This window comes from Aulostomus chinensis, chromosome 1, assembly GCF_037954235.1.
Source record: "Aulostomus chinensis isolate RoL2024-O1b breed Wild chromosome 1, RoL_Achi_v1.0, whole genome shotgun sequence".
Lineage (NCBI taxonomy): Eukaryota > Metazoa > Chordata > Actinopteri > Syngnathiformes > Aulostomidae > Aulostomus > Aulostomus chinensis.
This window is the reverse complement of record NC_141320.1, coordinates 62309396-62324156: the sequence shown is the minus strand read 5'-3', so window position 1 is coordinate 62324156 and position 14761 is coordinate 62309396. Positions and strand designations below refer to the sequence as shown.

The 14761-nt window shown below is 42.0% G+C and overlaps 1 long non-coding RNA gene across 1 annotated transcript in view; it reads left to right on the top strand.

Annotated features, from left to right (window-relative positions):
- Nucleotides 1–14761, top strand: part of LOC147272645 (uncharacterized) — a 118030-nt gene that overhangs the window by 84302 nt on the left and 18967 nt on the right. The window lies entirely within an intron of this gene.

Sequence of the window (14761 nt, the reverse complement as noted above, 5' to 3'; positions counted from 1 at the left end):
CCAATATCATAAAAACTTTTTTTTTAGTCTTTGAATTTCAATATTTTTATAGTTTAGCTCATAATTATTGCAGTATTTCTTTGTACCCGTACGTTTGCTCATCCACATTTTATCCGCTAGATTCAGATTTTAGAAAATAAAATATACCCATCTGAACAGTAATTTCAGAATCTGACAGGTATTTTAAACTGAAAAGGTGTTCAGCGGGTTGCTTAGTTTCATATTCCCCCCCAAAAAAACCCGCTGAAAATGGAACTGTGAAGCTCACTAAATTAGTTCCCTCTCGTCCATATCTCAAAAACAAAATCCTCATATTGAAAGATGAAACAAAAAAATTGATTAAAGGAAATTCTTGTGATGTAGAATTTTACAGGGCAAGGGTGTAGGATTTATCAGCACCCAGTGGTGAAGTTGCAGATTGCAACCAGCTGGACGCCCCCCCCCTCCAACCTCCTTGTGTGACTCGAACCTACAGTTGCCTTCAGGTGTAGTCACAGTGTTTCATGTCATTACCTAGGGAAAAAAAACGAATCATTAAATACAAATGACTCAATATAGGAAGAAGGAAAAAGAAATATCCACAACAGGAACAGCGTGTAGCTGTGTAGCGTCGATCTGGCCACGGTCTGGTCCGCGTTTTGGAAGCAAAGTCTACTCTGAGGGTCTGTAGAGGTCTGTGAGGTCGCTGGAGGCTGAGCAGAGCTGAACAGAAAGACATCTGTCCAGGCCTGGAAGGATTTCACGCTTCTGCCCGTCCAGATGATTTAGGCCCTCCAGGACTACCTGCTGGGAGACGCTCCCAGTTGGTTAACCTGACACAGATGGATCCCCACGCCATCACTGAACACACACATGGAGGCACACACACGCATGTGCACTCACACAAATGTGAGGGTGAAGACAGATGCAAGTGTGGACATGCAGGAACAAAAACTCATAAACAGAAATCCAGTGACACACATTCGCTAAGCTGAATTTCACACTGTGAGCTTTAAGACCTGGAGGAAAACAGATGGATGTTTCACGAGCAGAGAAGGACAACAGCAATAATCGACACCATCAATACTTTCCTCATCTCTTTTAATGATCCAACGTTGACATTCAACCTGGGAAAGACACTTTTTAATTGCAGTTAAAATTCTCAATAATCAGTTTCGGTTTAAAAAAAAAAAAAAAGCTGCTGGTTGCTTGTGATTAAATCCAAGTAGCATATCAGTAATCTCCATTCAATCCCAATATTAACTCTATCAGCGACTTTTGATTTTCAATCTAACTTGAATACACCAACAATGAGCTAATCAGGGAGCAATATTGACATTTTTTGGGGCTTTCTGATGAGAAAATCACTACTAATCTTATCGTCCATGTGAAGCTTGAGCCAGGAGTTGCTCAGTTTAGCGTAGGTTAGCTTAGCATAAAGGCTTGACGCTGGTGTCAGCAGCTGGCCTGGCTGTTTCTAAGCAAACAAAAATCCACCTGCCAGCGCCTCTACAGCTCATAAACGTGGCTGGTAGCCATGCTAGCTGACCCGGCACCCCTACACACACACACACACACACACACACACACACTTCCAGCTTTTGTGCTAAGCTAAGCTAATGAGCTCCTGATCGTAGATGTGTCCTGAAGTGAATGATTTTATTTCTGGACACAAAGTCATTGTGCAAGCTTAACATCTGATGTTGAATAGACACCGTTGCTACCTCCACTGCAGAAGAATAAAACCTGAAGTTCCAGAACAAGATGCATTCTTATCATGACATCTTGAATCCGTCAAAAACATAACTGTCTTCAGCTGTGCGTTATTTGTCATGACATCATTAAAGGAGCACTCCAACATTTTATTATCGCTTGTTGGAAAACAGTAAATGCATAAAGGCAGAGATTTCCTGAGTTTTATTCCCCAGGAAGCCAAAACACAAGATCCTACACTTCCCATGATTCAAACTGTAAGGGTCATTAGACACTGAGAATTCCTCTCCTTCAAATAATATGAAGAGAGAGAAAAAAAAGTCTAATTGTCCGGTGGGTCTGACTTCTTTTGTCAGTCTGTAAAGTTGGTCATAAACTTTCCTCTGCGGAGTGGCAGGGATCAGTAACATCTGGCCAGGAGATCAGGAAACGCCTCTCTATCACACACACACACACACACACACACACACACACACACACACACACACACACACACACACACACACACACACACACACACACACACACTCACTCTCTCTCTCTCTCTCTCTCTCACACACACACACATACACATACATAAAGGCACACTGGTACTCAGACATACACTCCAGTGAGAGTGAGGCTTATGAACATCTGGCTTCCCAGACTTCCCCTACTGGGAATCAACTTTTTGTTGTTTTAAGCCAACTGCCTATCATTTTATTTCTGGCTCTCTCTACTTAGAGTCCATTAAAGTGAACTTAGCATTATTTACTTAAAATTTAACTACAATTCTAATTTACATTTTAGTGGTTACATGTATGATTTTTCTCTTTGTTTTCCAATTCTCAGACTAAACTGACATTTAAAAAAAAAAAAATCAATTATGATTCTCAATTTTCCAGTAATCAACCGGCGTACAAGGCTAAGCTCAGATTTAATTCATCTGTTTAATTCTGTTTCAATTTTGTGCGGTTTATTTTGGTTTCTTAGTGAAGCAAATAAACAGTTGAAGCCGTTAGTTTCCTCTGGATTTACCAGGCTGATTTCTACACACATTAGTGGTTAATTATTTTCAGGCCGCAGCCATAATGAGCGCAGCATTGACCTGTGGCTGTACGGGTTGCTCTGCTTAATGGAAAAACAGCTTTTCACATTGAGCAGCTTAGGGAGCTTGCATTGACAATTACAAAAAAAAAAAAGACATAGAAAAGGAAGGGGAATTATGTGTGTGTTTGTGTTTAATGCTTGCGGGTAAAATTTTCCTGTTGTTGTTTTTTTTTTTAATAATTTGAGATTATTTTTTTTGATACATTTTAAAAGTATTTATTTTTTTGGACTTAATCCAAATTTATATTTAAAAATCAATGTACAATAAAAAATGAATGAAAGGGGGGAAAATGTTGAATTAAAACATTTCATCCTTTTTTTTTTAATTTATTTTTTTTATACATTTCTCCCCAGTTTCGATTCCTCCGTGGAAGTAGAACTGGTACAGGAACAGCTGGTGAAATAAAAGTGGAGCAATAAAAATACATGGATATCTTAAGATAGTTGCGTGAACTCTGTGTCTAATATTATTAATCAACACGTTCAGCTTTGAGCAGAGTTTGTTGTTCAGGTGAAGTGTTTGTCAGGCCGCAGCAGCAGAATCTCATTATGATGGCGTCCTGTTGCTGATCAAACGAAACCTCAAGATTTCGCTCTCTTTCATAATGATTGAAAACCAAGTCCATGATTTGGTTTTTGGGACATTCTAAATGAATGAAATGGAGTGTTTTTAATCTGTTTTCAGTATAAAAAAAAGACTGGCTCCGTTGTCTTCCCCACTGATGTTATTTATTCAGCCCAGTCAGAGGTCAGCAAAACTCTCAAGAAAAACTAAATATGGCCTGACTTGATCAAAAATGGTGTCATTTCACATCTGTCTTCAAATACCATCAAACCAAGAAAAGATCTTTGCAGTAGAAGACCAGCAAAATACAACCGTGTGTGTGTGTGTGTGTGTGTGTGTGAGAGAGAGAGAGAGGCAGTCTTTTAAGACATTTTACAGACTGACTCCTGGTATCGGGGTTATACTGCATCAACATACAGAAAAAGGCATCTATTCGAATCCCACCACATGTAACTTGTAGCTATTTTTTTTTCTCTCTTATTAGGATTTTTATTAGAAGTTCGAACACTGTCCATATCAAATAGTCGATTTTGTAAGGATTCGCTATCTGGTCAAACACCAGGTGGATTTAAGCATTTATTTCTGGAGGTACGATAACGGCAGTCGATGGAATCGTGCTGCGATTTTGATGACAAATCGTCATCGCAGCCCTGAAAAGTTCATAGTTTTAGCTTCTAAAAAATTATAATTCCATGTTTTTTTTTTCTACAGCATTCTTCGATTCTGGGAAATATCATTTTATACAACTTGATATGTTACAAGCACAATTATGAAAGAAATTACAACTTACTCCTTTAGGTCACACGTCACGCGTGTATCATCGATAATTTTTCAAGTTTTGTTGTATAGTTTGCTTCGTTGGAAGTTATTATTTTTATCATAATTATTGTTTGCCTGCAACTGAGCAGAACTCCTTGGTGGATCACTTCCTGTGTGCACCTTGAATCGCCCCTGGATGCGTAGAGAAACCCAGAATCATTCTTACAAGTCCAAACTCAAACACACACATGCTTGCCAGCATCTCCTTTTGGCAGACGCTCGCCCCTTTTGTTGAATTAGAGACATAAAGTGCGAGCCTGCGTGCTATTCTTAAACATAGCGTCACACTGCTCTGAAGTCTGTATTTGTGCAGCAGTCCTGTGGAGAAATGGGAAACATGCACACATGTACGGTACACAACCTCTGAATTCCCATCCACCGACCAAAAGGCATTTTTGAAACATCGACATTTGCAATTCTTTGATGGTTCTTTACCACACTCTTGTCATAACGCCGGGGTACAGTTTCTCTGCTGGCAGTGAACTCGGCTATTAAAAAGCCTCGGAGTATTGTTGTCATTCCATACTGAGACCACTGGGAAATGATAGCTGCGAGCCAGCGTCTCACTTAGTGGGTGCAGACGACGAGCAATTTAGCAGTCAATTCCGAACATGCGCTATGATTCCATGTCACTTTTCTAACTCGTAACCACAAAAAAATGATTCTAGAGGATGAGATTATTAATCTGTTTCCCCGCGTAGAGGAGATCTTTCTAGATTAGGATTGCAGCGGTAGATTTTCCTTGTCTGAAAACATTGAGAGGTTTATTGTAACTGCTTAGTGGAGAAAGTGCAAGTGAGATTACACCAGTATGATGACCATCACGCCGCGATCGTATTTTTGACTTTTAAACCGTTTCTTCTACCAAAGTGTTTTCTTTGGCTCCTGGTTTCCATCACGTTATTGCTCTGCAGGAGGTCGTCCATGCACTGACACAAATCTGATCCCCAACCAGCTGTTAGAGGCGGCTCTTCTTCTGTCGACAAACATCTGCGGTTCATCTCCGCAGTTTTGACGGGAAATACGGGACATCAGCTCCCTTATGCTCCGCTCATTCCCGCTCTTTCTCTGATGTTTGTTTTCTGCCTGGCGAACCATCTGCTCCCGATGAGCACTGGCTCTAATACAGAGGCAGGCAGAAACACATTTAAGAAAACAGTTTATCTCAAATCAGTTAAATTGTGGAGGGTGTAAATCTGTCTTTTACAACCTCTGGGACATCTTTCACATGCCAGGTCTGACCTTTGACTCCTGCGATTGGTCGCAGTCAGCACAGGTGTTCAGCCTCGCCGCTGCTAGCCAGCGCCGGAAAAGCTAGCGTCTCAAAACCTTCATCTATGCTCCTTCAGCCGAAAACACCGTCTGATTATTGCTGTTGAATATGTCAGGCGTTCTCGGTAGATCTGCAGTGAGTTTTATTTTACTTTTCGGATCCTCATGAGCTTGAAAAAAACTACATTTATTTATGTGTAAGTTTTTTTTTTTTTTTAAAAATCACGACACCTTTCTTTAGATTAAGTTGGTGCAGAAAATGACAGCTTCTCATTGGAGTCAACAAAAGAATAGTTAATATACGAATGCAGCACTAAATTGTTTATATGGAAACATCAAGTCAGAGGCCCTATTGCTTATTTTTCATTAGATTATATTCCCAACAAATGATAAGTGCTTACTTATATTTGGGGATTTTTTTTTCTTTATTAATGGCAATAAATTTGCATTTGCTAACAAAGATGAGAAAAGGCCGTTCGTACTTGGAGCTGTGTCGTAGTACACCAGCGAGTGAGGTTCCCGCTCTGCTGTGCCCTGGGAGATGTTTTCCATCGGGTCCGTGTCTCTGTAGACTGGAGCTGCAGCCGTTCTCTCCTCCTGCGTTCCTGTAGCTGAGTCAGGAGGTTCCTTCTCAACACTTCAGGGGAACGTTGTGGTTGTCATTTACACAGCCTCCGCGCTGTTTGACCTGATTCAAGAACTTCACGGTGTCTCAGCGACAGCGACGCACTTCGCAAACCACGTCCACATGACAAAAGACAAAAACCCTCTTTTAAGAACGAGCTCTTTTCTCTGGACTGGCGCCCAGATTATTGTTTGTTGGAATGTAAGAACATAAAGAAAATATAAAAAAAATGTTTCCCTTTCATCAAAGGATACATACAGCATGATCATGTTACACACCCCGATGTCGGGCATGATGGCGGTATATATGCACTATTATAGGAGTTCTTTGTTAACACACATCATACTTCTAAATCTTGAAAATTTTACATTGTTTTCTTGTTTTGTTGCAAATTTCTGATTTTTGGTTTCTGTAAATTGCTGAGGGTTGTCAGATATAACAGACAAACCATTTGATTTGGTCATAAGTGTTGATCATATCTATTTGGTTTCATTGAGCTTAAATGTGTGGTGCATAGTTTCTGACAAAATCTACTGCAACTAAAAAAAAGTTCGGGATTTGTTACTTGCACATGTTTAAAAAAAAAAACTCTAAAAATGTAAGAAATGAGACAAAGACGTAAATGGTGCCATGGACAAACACTTTGACTCCATAAACATGGCATCTCTATGAAATCACAACCAGACGAGGCTCATTGCATAGATAATGAACACACAAGTGCATGACAAGCAAAACAGAATGAAGATGAAACACATGTGCATGGGAGATTGACGTCACACACACACACACACACACACACACACACACACACACATCCAGACAGACGGAGTTATGCTTTAGATGGTATGTCACAGACCACACATTGTGCCAGCTGTGTGTTAAAGCAGTTATTCACGGTCTTGCGTTCTGCTGCTCAGATCCAAAGATGAGCTGCTCTGGTATCCTGAACTTCTGGCCTTCATGTGTGTGTGTGTGTGTGTGTGTGTGTGTGTGTGTGTGTGTGTGTGTGTGTGAGCGAGAGAGAGAGAGAGCATGTGTTGTGATGTGCATGCAAGTATGTCTTTGAGAGTGCATGCAAAAAAATAGTGAAGCCTGTTCAATAGTGGACCAAAAGATTATGTGTGGCGAAGTCGCTACGTTCAACGTGTAGTGTCAGTAGACCAGAGTATTGTCTGCTCTTCCCTAATATAACATCCACAGCAAATGCAGACATTGTACTTCAAATCATATTGTTCCCACTGTACATGAATGCACCTAATTGTCCACACAATTAATCGCTTTCGACTGCAGCAAATTGGATCCACCATCATCGGTGTTGCAGCAGAACTCGCTGAATAAGCGAAGCTTTACTGTCTTTTGTCCACCGAGGCTTCATAAATAACTGAGACTTCCTGCGCTGGATGTCTGCCAGTAGTTCTCGACTAAACTACATAAGCTCCATGGTTTTCTGTGGGCAGCCGACTGCAAAATGGACTGCCGGCTCTTGACCCCTTGAGGAGTTCATAGCCATATTTTGAGCTAATATTTCTGTAACAAAGAGCTCCAGCGACCCTCCTTCCGCCTCCCCTGTGTGAGGATGAGTATTGTAGCAATTCATCAAGAAATGACAGAGCATGATAAAGCCTATATTTCTGCATATATATGTATCTATACATATTTATGTGCTGTCTGTGTGTATGTATATATATATATATATATATATATATGTGTATGTGTGTGTGTGTGTGTGTGTGTGAGACATTATCATCTTTTTTTGTATTGACAGAACAGTTTTTTCTCCATATATAAGTGGAAACAGCATTTAACCCTCAGGCCTCTGGGTGGGCGGTTCCCATGACAGCAGTTGATTGACACTTGGTTCCGTGTTGCTAGGAAACATCCTCTTTAGTGTAATGGTGCGCCCCTGGCTGGGTAGCTGTAGGCCTTTCTCAGTCAGATGCGGTCTTGCTCCGCCCATTTCACTGAGGATGCATCATGTGACCTGGGTAGACTCAAGCTCAGTGGCGGAGTCATCAAGATACTGCGGAGCAGCTTGGAAATTAACTCCGGTGTTTCCACATACAGTATGTGAGGGTCTGCAGACAGCTAGCATGCCTCGCTATCTCAAGATAACTTGGTGGTCAGCGCTAATGCTACCTCAGCGTCACTCTTCTGAGTTTATTCTCCCGAGTAAAGCGTCTGTGCTGTGTTTATTAGAAAAAAATAGACAGAAGATCTTATTTGAATCCCACATGCATTTCATGCTCCGACCACGAGGGGTTTTAGTGAATCCTCTGAACCAACACAAACTGTACCTGTGCATTCTCCCCTTTCTTCCAGAAACCAAAACAATCTTTCAAAACATATGTCTCTCTGTCGCGTCCCCATTTGTTTAAGAGGCTGCAAGCTAGGTTAACTCCTTTGCGAGCAACTGTTTAGCTTCATGTAGGTCTTAACCACTGCACTTAACCTTTTTATATTTCTCTTTTTTCTTCTCCCTTTTGAATCAAGATTTTGCAGGTTGCAACACATTTTTACACAGTTAAAACTGCACGTGAGCACCCTAACTGCTACATTTGGTTCATGTTATTAAATACCTGTTGATTCATTTTGTCGCTCTACATGCAGCTTGTTGTAACAGGTTCAGCCCGTGTTTGCTCGCCCATTTTAGCAGTTCAGTTGTGACTAAGCTGACAGAAATAACAGGCGCTGCTTCAGTTGTTCGTATATTAGCAGCATCAAAAACTGGGGAGAGGCAAACGAAGTCCCCGATCTCGTGAACAGATATGAAGATGTTTAACACCCAACCACAGAATTGCACTCCAAACACATCCACGTTCTCATTCAGAGCCAAAAGCTCCCGCCCCTCACACATCATCAGAAAATTAAATTAAACTGTCTTCAAAACATTCAAAAATGTCAAATAAAACACTTATTGTATGTGTAAATATGTATAAGCAACTTTTAATGTGAGCTCAGATGCAATGACCGCTGCACTGGTGTCCACACGCTCAAATGCCCACCTGCAAGCATGTTTCACAACTTATCCAAACACACATGAAGACTAAAGTGCCGGCCCACATTCATCATACCACTTCAGCAGTGATAGTGCCCCCGTCAGGGCCAGGTTTCCTCCCCTCTGACAGCGAGAGGCCTTCCCATACACCGGGTGGCCTCAGAGGGCCCCATGCACGGATGACATCAGCGCTCAGCCTGGAGGAGCCCATGACAGCCGTATGTAAATTGAATATGACTAATCGCTTTCCTGCATCACCTCCCGCCAACTCCGGGCTGCCGCGATGAAAGACGGAACAGGGGAAGGAGGAGAGGGGAGAGCTCCTCGAGTGCATCCGCTTTTGAAGTGTGGGAAGAGAGTGGCCAGGGTAGACTAACTGAATTCCCTGGCAATTTAAAAAGTAAAAAGCTCACTCTTGTGACTTTGAATAATGCTAAAGTAGCCTGCTGTCGTTCAACCTCTCAACAGTAAAGTGTTAGCATGGAGTCAATGATCTACTGGGGACACATGGGCAACTGCGGTGTCTAATCACTTAACGGCTGACTTGTCCGACATCTCCCCAATAATCCAGTGCATTGCTTTGACAGCAAGGCCCTCAGCTAGCCTCTCACACCAGCACGAAGGAGAACGCTGACCCTCTGCTTCACACAGCTCTGCTTCCTTCACTGAAGAGGTTCGCACATACACGCCGAGTAGGAGAGAGGCAGCGGGGAGATAAAGTGCTTCCACATGTGCAAGGAGAGGCAGAGGTGCATGTGACCACCCATAGAACGGGGGAATCCCAGGTGTCCCTGCTTTTGTTCTCACTGTGTTTGTGCTAGCGTGCGTGTATCATACACCCGCCATGAGAATAGGATTATAAACCAGATTTATAGCCCTGAGAAAGCTCAATTTCACAATAAAAACATGTGTTGTCAACAAAAAACAGGAGGTATGTCCTCTACAAAAAGTACTCTTTTCTGCATAATTTCTGAATAAACTGTTTAAATATTCAGGGAGAAATCTGTTTTTATGAAAAATGAATCCTTCTCATGAAATGTTTTTCTATTGTCTGCGTGTTTTGCAACCCTGATTAATGCTCTGGATGTGATGACTTCTTTTGACACAGACGAAGCCGATTACTATAAAGCCAGCAAGCCTGAATTGATGTGTTGTCTGCCACATAGCTGCGGCTGGAGATGCACTGTCATTTCCTGACGCTTGCTTTTTAATTAGAGCAGAAGAACTGTCCTGAAGTGCACCGCCTCCTCGGAAGCACGCTATATATTGGGAAAGTATATTGTAGCTCCTCTTGCAGAACAAGAAAATACAGACGAACTAAAAAAACTTACATAAAAGAGACATTTAAAGAACCCCGGCTTTGAAAACAGAGATTGAAGCATCAGGATAGAGAGAAATGTGAAAGTTTTACCTTCTTTGCTATTAGTATCATGTTTAGGGTGTCAGGGATGCCCATTCTGCTTCACCCCCCCCCCCCCCCCCCCGATGAGCAGAGTAAACAAGTGGCGCTGCGTCTATCCTCCATGTAATCTGGATTTAGCTCGGTGAGATCACGGCTGTTGGAGCAGAGAGCCCCCCTGGACGCTCAGCTGCATTGTGGGAGGTTCCTTCTCAATGCCACCTTTGTCTGTTTGTGTGCATGTCTTCGATAGTCCAGCTGACGGAACCATAATAAGTCATGAGTAAAGTCACCCTCCCCTCCCCTACCCCCACCCCACGCCGACCCCCCACCCCTGGTGAGAACCGAGCAAGGAATACGTGTACCCTGAAACAAAAACTCACACAACCAGAATACTTTCTGAAAGCTGATTGATCTGGCATGTGTGTAGTGCGCGTGCGCGCGCGCACACACACACACACACACACACACACACACACACACACACACACACACACACACACACACACACAAACCAAAATGTTATTCCAAGTCAAGTGTAAAAAGGATTTGACCCCTCAATGGTTCACAGTGGAGCTGAGTGACTTCGTGTTCGTCCCGTTGCGGTCGTCAATAATTTCTCCACAAATTCTTGCACTTGTATCGAATTCTGATTTAATATTTCTAGTATTTCTATAATTACACCCAAAACAATTAAAAACAAAACAAAACACCCAACTAACAGGACTCGTAGCTGTCAGGCAAGGAGCAGGAGGGACTCAACTGTGGGTCGTAGACATCAAGATCCTGCTGCTGAGCCACAAGAGGTCATTTAACCTGCCGTAGAAAGAAAAGGGCTTTTCATTTTATTTTACTTTGAAGAATTAATGCCCCAAAATTTAAATCACAGTGAAATTTGATGTTGGTTTTACTACTCTTTATCCTGGTGTCTGGCAGCCATGATGGGCGCTTAATAGCTGAATAATTCACTATTTTTAATTTTCCTACGTTTGTTGCTTTGCAAATTACCAAGACAGATCAAGCTAGCAGATGGGACAGAAAACTTTAGCTTTGGCGTAATTTCACAATCTACACGAATTCAATAACTTGTTCAGAAGTTTCATTCAAATCATTTCAGTTGGAGGAGCAAAATAGAGTCATGGGGAAGGAGAATTAAACACCAGTAAATTCCTGCAAAAGGAAGAGCTAACTAGCTTAGATAGCATTGGTCAAATTCTCACCTCGGCTTTTGAGTCGAGCTCGAGTTTGATTCGATGCCTTTGAATAATATATTTAAGTTTATTCAGTTGCAGTCCAGTTGTCATGAATTGCTAAAAATGATTTAGTGCATTTATTTGTGTCCTGTGTCATCGCTTCACATCTGAAGCGTTTCGAACTTTCCCGGTGAAATACAGCCAAAATATCAACGCTGACAAGACCCATGTGACATGTCATTCAAGTTCGAGGTTAAGACAGAAGAGATTATTAAATTAATCAACCCAATTAGAATTATTATTAAAAGGACACCCAGGCTCCACAGAAAAAAAAAGATGTGGAAAAATTGGTAAAGGACCCGAACCGTAGTTGATGTTTCTTTCCTGTCAGATGAGAAAAATCTGCTTTTAATCTGTTTCTACTAAACGAACCAGAAAAAGGGATCTTTTTTTTTCCAGAAGGCCTGACTCATCTTTCTTTTAAGTGACCCAAATAAAAAGATCAGTAGACATAGTAACCACATAGGCTACACATTTGATTGCAGTCAGACATTGTATGAATGTTTTCTGTGTGTGTGTGTGTGTGTATATATATATTTTATTTTATTTGCTGAGCTATCATTTGGATTTTTCTCCTTTTCCCCCCCCTTTTTCTTCTGAACATCCTCATCGGTGGCCTGGCAGTCTTACACCATGCAATCTGTCACGTTGTGGCTGTGTGCATCCTTCCTCCGTCCCCCTGTCTCTCCCCTCAGAAAATGTACAGATGCAATCAAAACAGTTCAAACGATGGAAGCCTCTTTTTTTTTTTTTTTTTTTTTTTGTATCTCCTCCTGATTTAACAGAACAATGAAACAACTGTAAATCTCAAACCAGGAGTGTAGGAGCTTTGCACAGCTGCAGAGCGCTGCCTATTTTACACCTGAAAGCTTGTTTCATGCGTGCTGTAGCAACGTGGAATTTTGGACGCAGGCTCAAAATAATAATGTATATAAAGCGGCAACAAATTTAGGGGAAAGCTCTAAAAGTAGAGATGCAAGATTCATTTTGACCTGTGATTTTATTTATTGATTTATTTATTTATTTTTTACTTGGTTGTCCCTGGAATCTTTTTTTTCCCCCCCCCACATAAATGTGTTGTTTTTTTTTTTTAATCAATAAATCAAAAGGTTATGAAAAGTATTTATTATTATAATGGTATAAAATACAGTTGCACATTTTCCTGACTTTTTAGTATATGACTGTATATTTTTTTTATTGTTACACAAACAATATTTCAGAACACTGCCCGTGAAGCAATCAGAACTAAGGTTGGAGTTGAATCTCCCATGAATGACTGCATTGGATTTGGTAGGTGAGCACAAAAACAGATGAATTCCACGCAGAAGAAATGGATTCTATTGCTCCTAAAATATTCATAGTCGAGCAATAAAGATGTGAATTTGTTAAGCAAAAATGATGATGTCATTAATTTGACAAGCTATATGCATGGTGCTTGTGGAAGCGGAGCTCATTTTTAAAATCCTTTTTAAATGTGCACCTTCTTCATCGGGCGATCAAAGTAAAGTATAACTCAAAATGTATGACATTAACCTCACAGCAAGTCAGCGTCAGTGCTAAAGGTCACTGTGTGTGTGTGTGTGTGTGTGTGTGTGTGTGTGTGTCTCCTCTCTCCCTGATCTTATCTGCTGAAGCCTCCTCACTTTTCCCAATAATCACACTTTATTAGGAGGGAGTGCGCTCGTCTCTTCCAGATATTATATAACACCATTGTTGTTCTTATTGGTTGAGACTCCTCTTATGCACGTACCTGCTCTGAATCCAACTGCCCCCCCCCCCACTTCGCGCCCCCCCCCACCCCACCCCGCTCCTGTAAAGGCGAGCGAGATTTCCAGAGTGTATTCTCCTTTTATTGCTTTCATTTGCATATAAATTAAATCCATATTGTGCCTGCGAGGCAGACTATGCTAACTATGCAAACGATCCCTGGCTTTTCTTTGTTTTACAGATAAACCCTCGGCTTCCCTAAATGACAAGGTGGGATGGGAGGGGGGGGGGGGAGAAATCCTCTCGCTGTTTCATAATTGTATGAATTTTAAATACACTGTCATAAGATCCTCTTCCGCATTCACAGCGGGGATTTGGACCATCATTAGAATATTAGAGCAGCAGCAGCAGCAGCGGCGGCGGCGGGGTTGGCTGACCGAGCACAGCCGAGCTGCAGCCTCCTCACCTCTGCGCACACATGCAGGCCAGATGGCTCAGAGCCTGGATGTACACACACACACACACACACACACACACACACACACACACGCACGCACACAGGCCTAAGAACACACTGAGAGCCGCTCACTTAATTCCTGAAGAACTACAGGAGCATTCAGACCGTAGAACTCCTTCCTACAGACGCGTTTCCTCCACTCAGACCTCCCCAGGTCAACATCACGGACGTGTTTTGAACCGATGTGCCCCGACAGGTGCTGCTCGGGTCGTCGGGCCGTGCGACACCCCTGCAAACTAGTCTGCTGAAAATCGGCCTCCTGCTTTTCTTTTCTTTCTTTTTTTTTTCTTTCTTTTTTGTTTGTGCTGCTGACAGACTTACACCTCGCCTCTCTGGCGAAGGTAATTAACTGGAATAAACTTCCATGAATATTCATTCATGCATTTTAGTGACATGAAATTATTTCTACGACTGCTAAAGGCCCCCCCCCCCTCCCCCCGAGGTTTCCCGGTCTGCAGAGAAGTGGAACGAGGAGCTGAACTACTGTAAAACTACAATTCCGCTTATTTCTAATTTTGTGCCCTGACAGAGAGCAAATAAATAAATAATCATCATACGTGAATTAACCTGCCTGCGAGTCTCTGCGAGTCATGATTGAAATCAATTATGAACACACTATGGCTTATTAAACCGCGGCTCTATAGGCTCAAACGCAGCAGCAGCAGCAGCACTTGAAATAATTAAAAAGGCAGAAACGCGGGAGCCGTGAACTCCGCGCCTCCACGCAGACCTCTGCAGGCTTGTTAGCTCTTAATTAAATGATCCACCGCGCTGTGAGCCGCCAACACAGGCGGAATCAGACCAGGAAATAGCGCCAGTTGCTGCGCG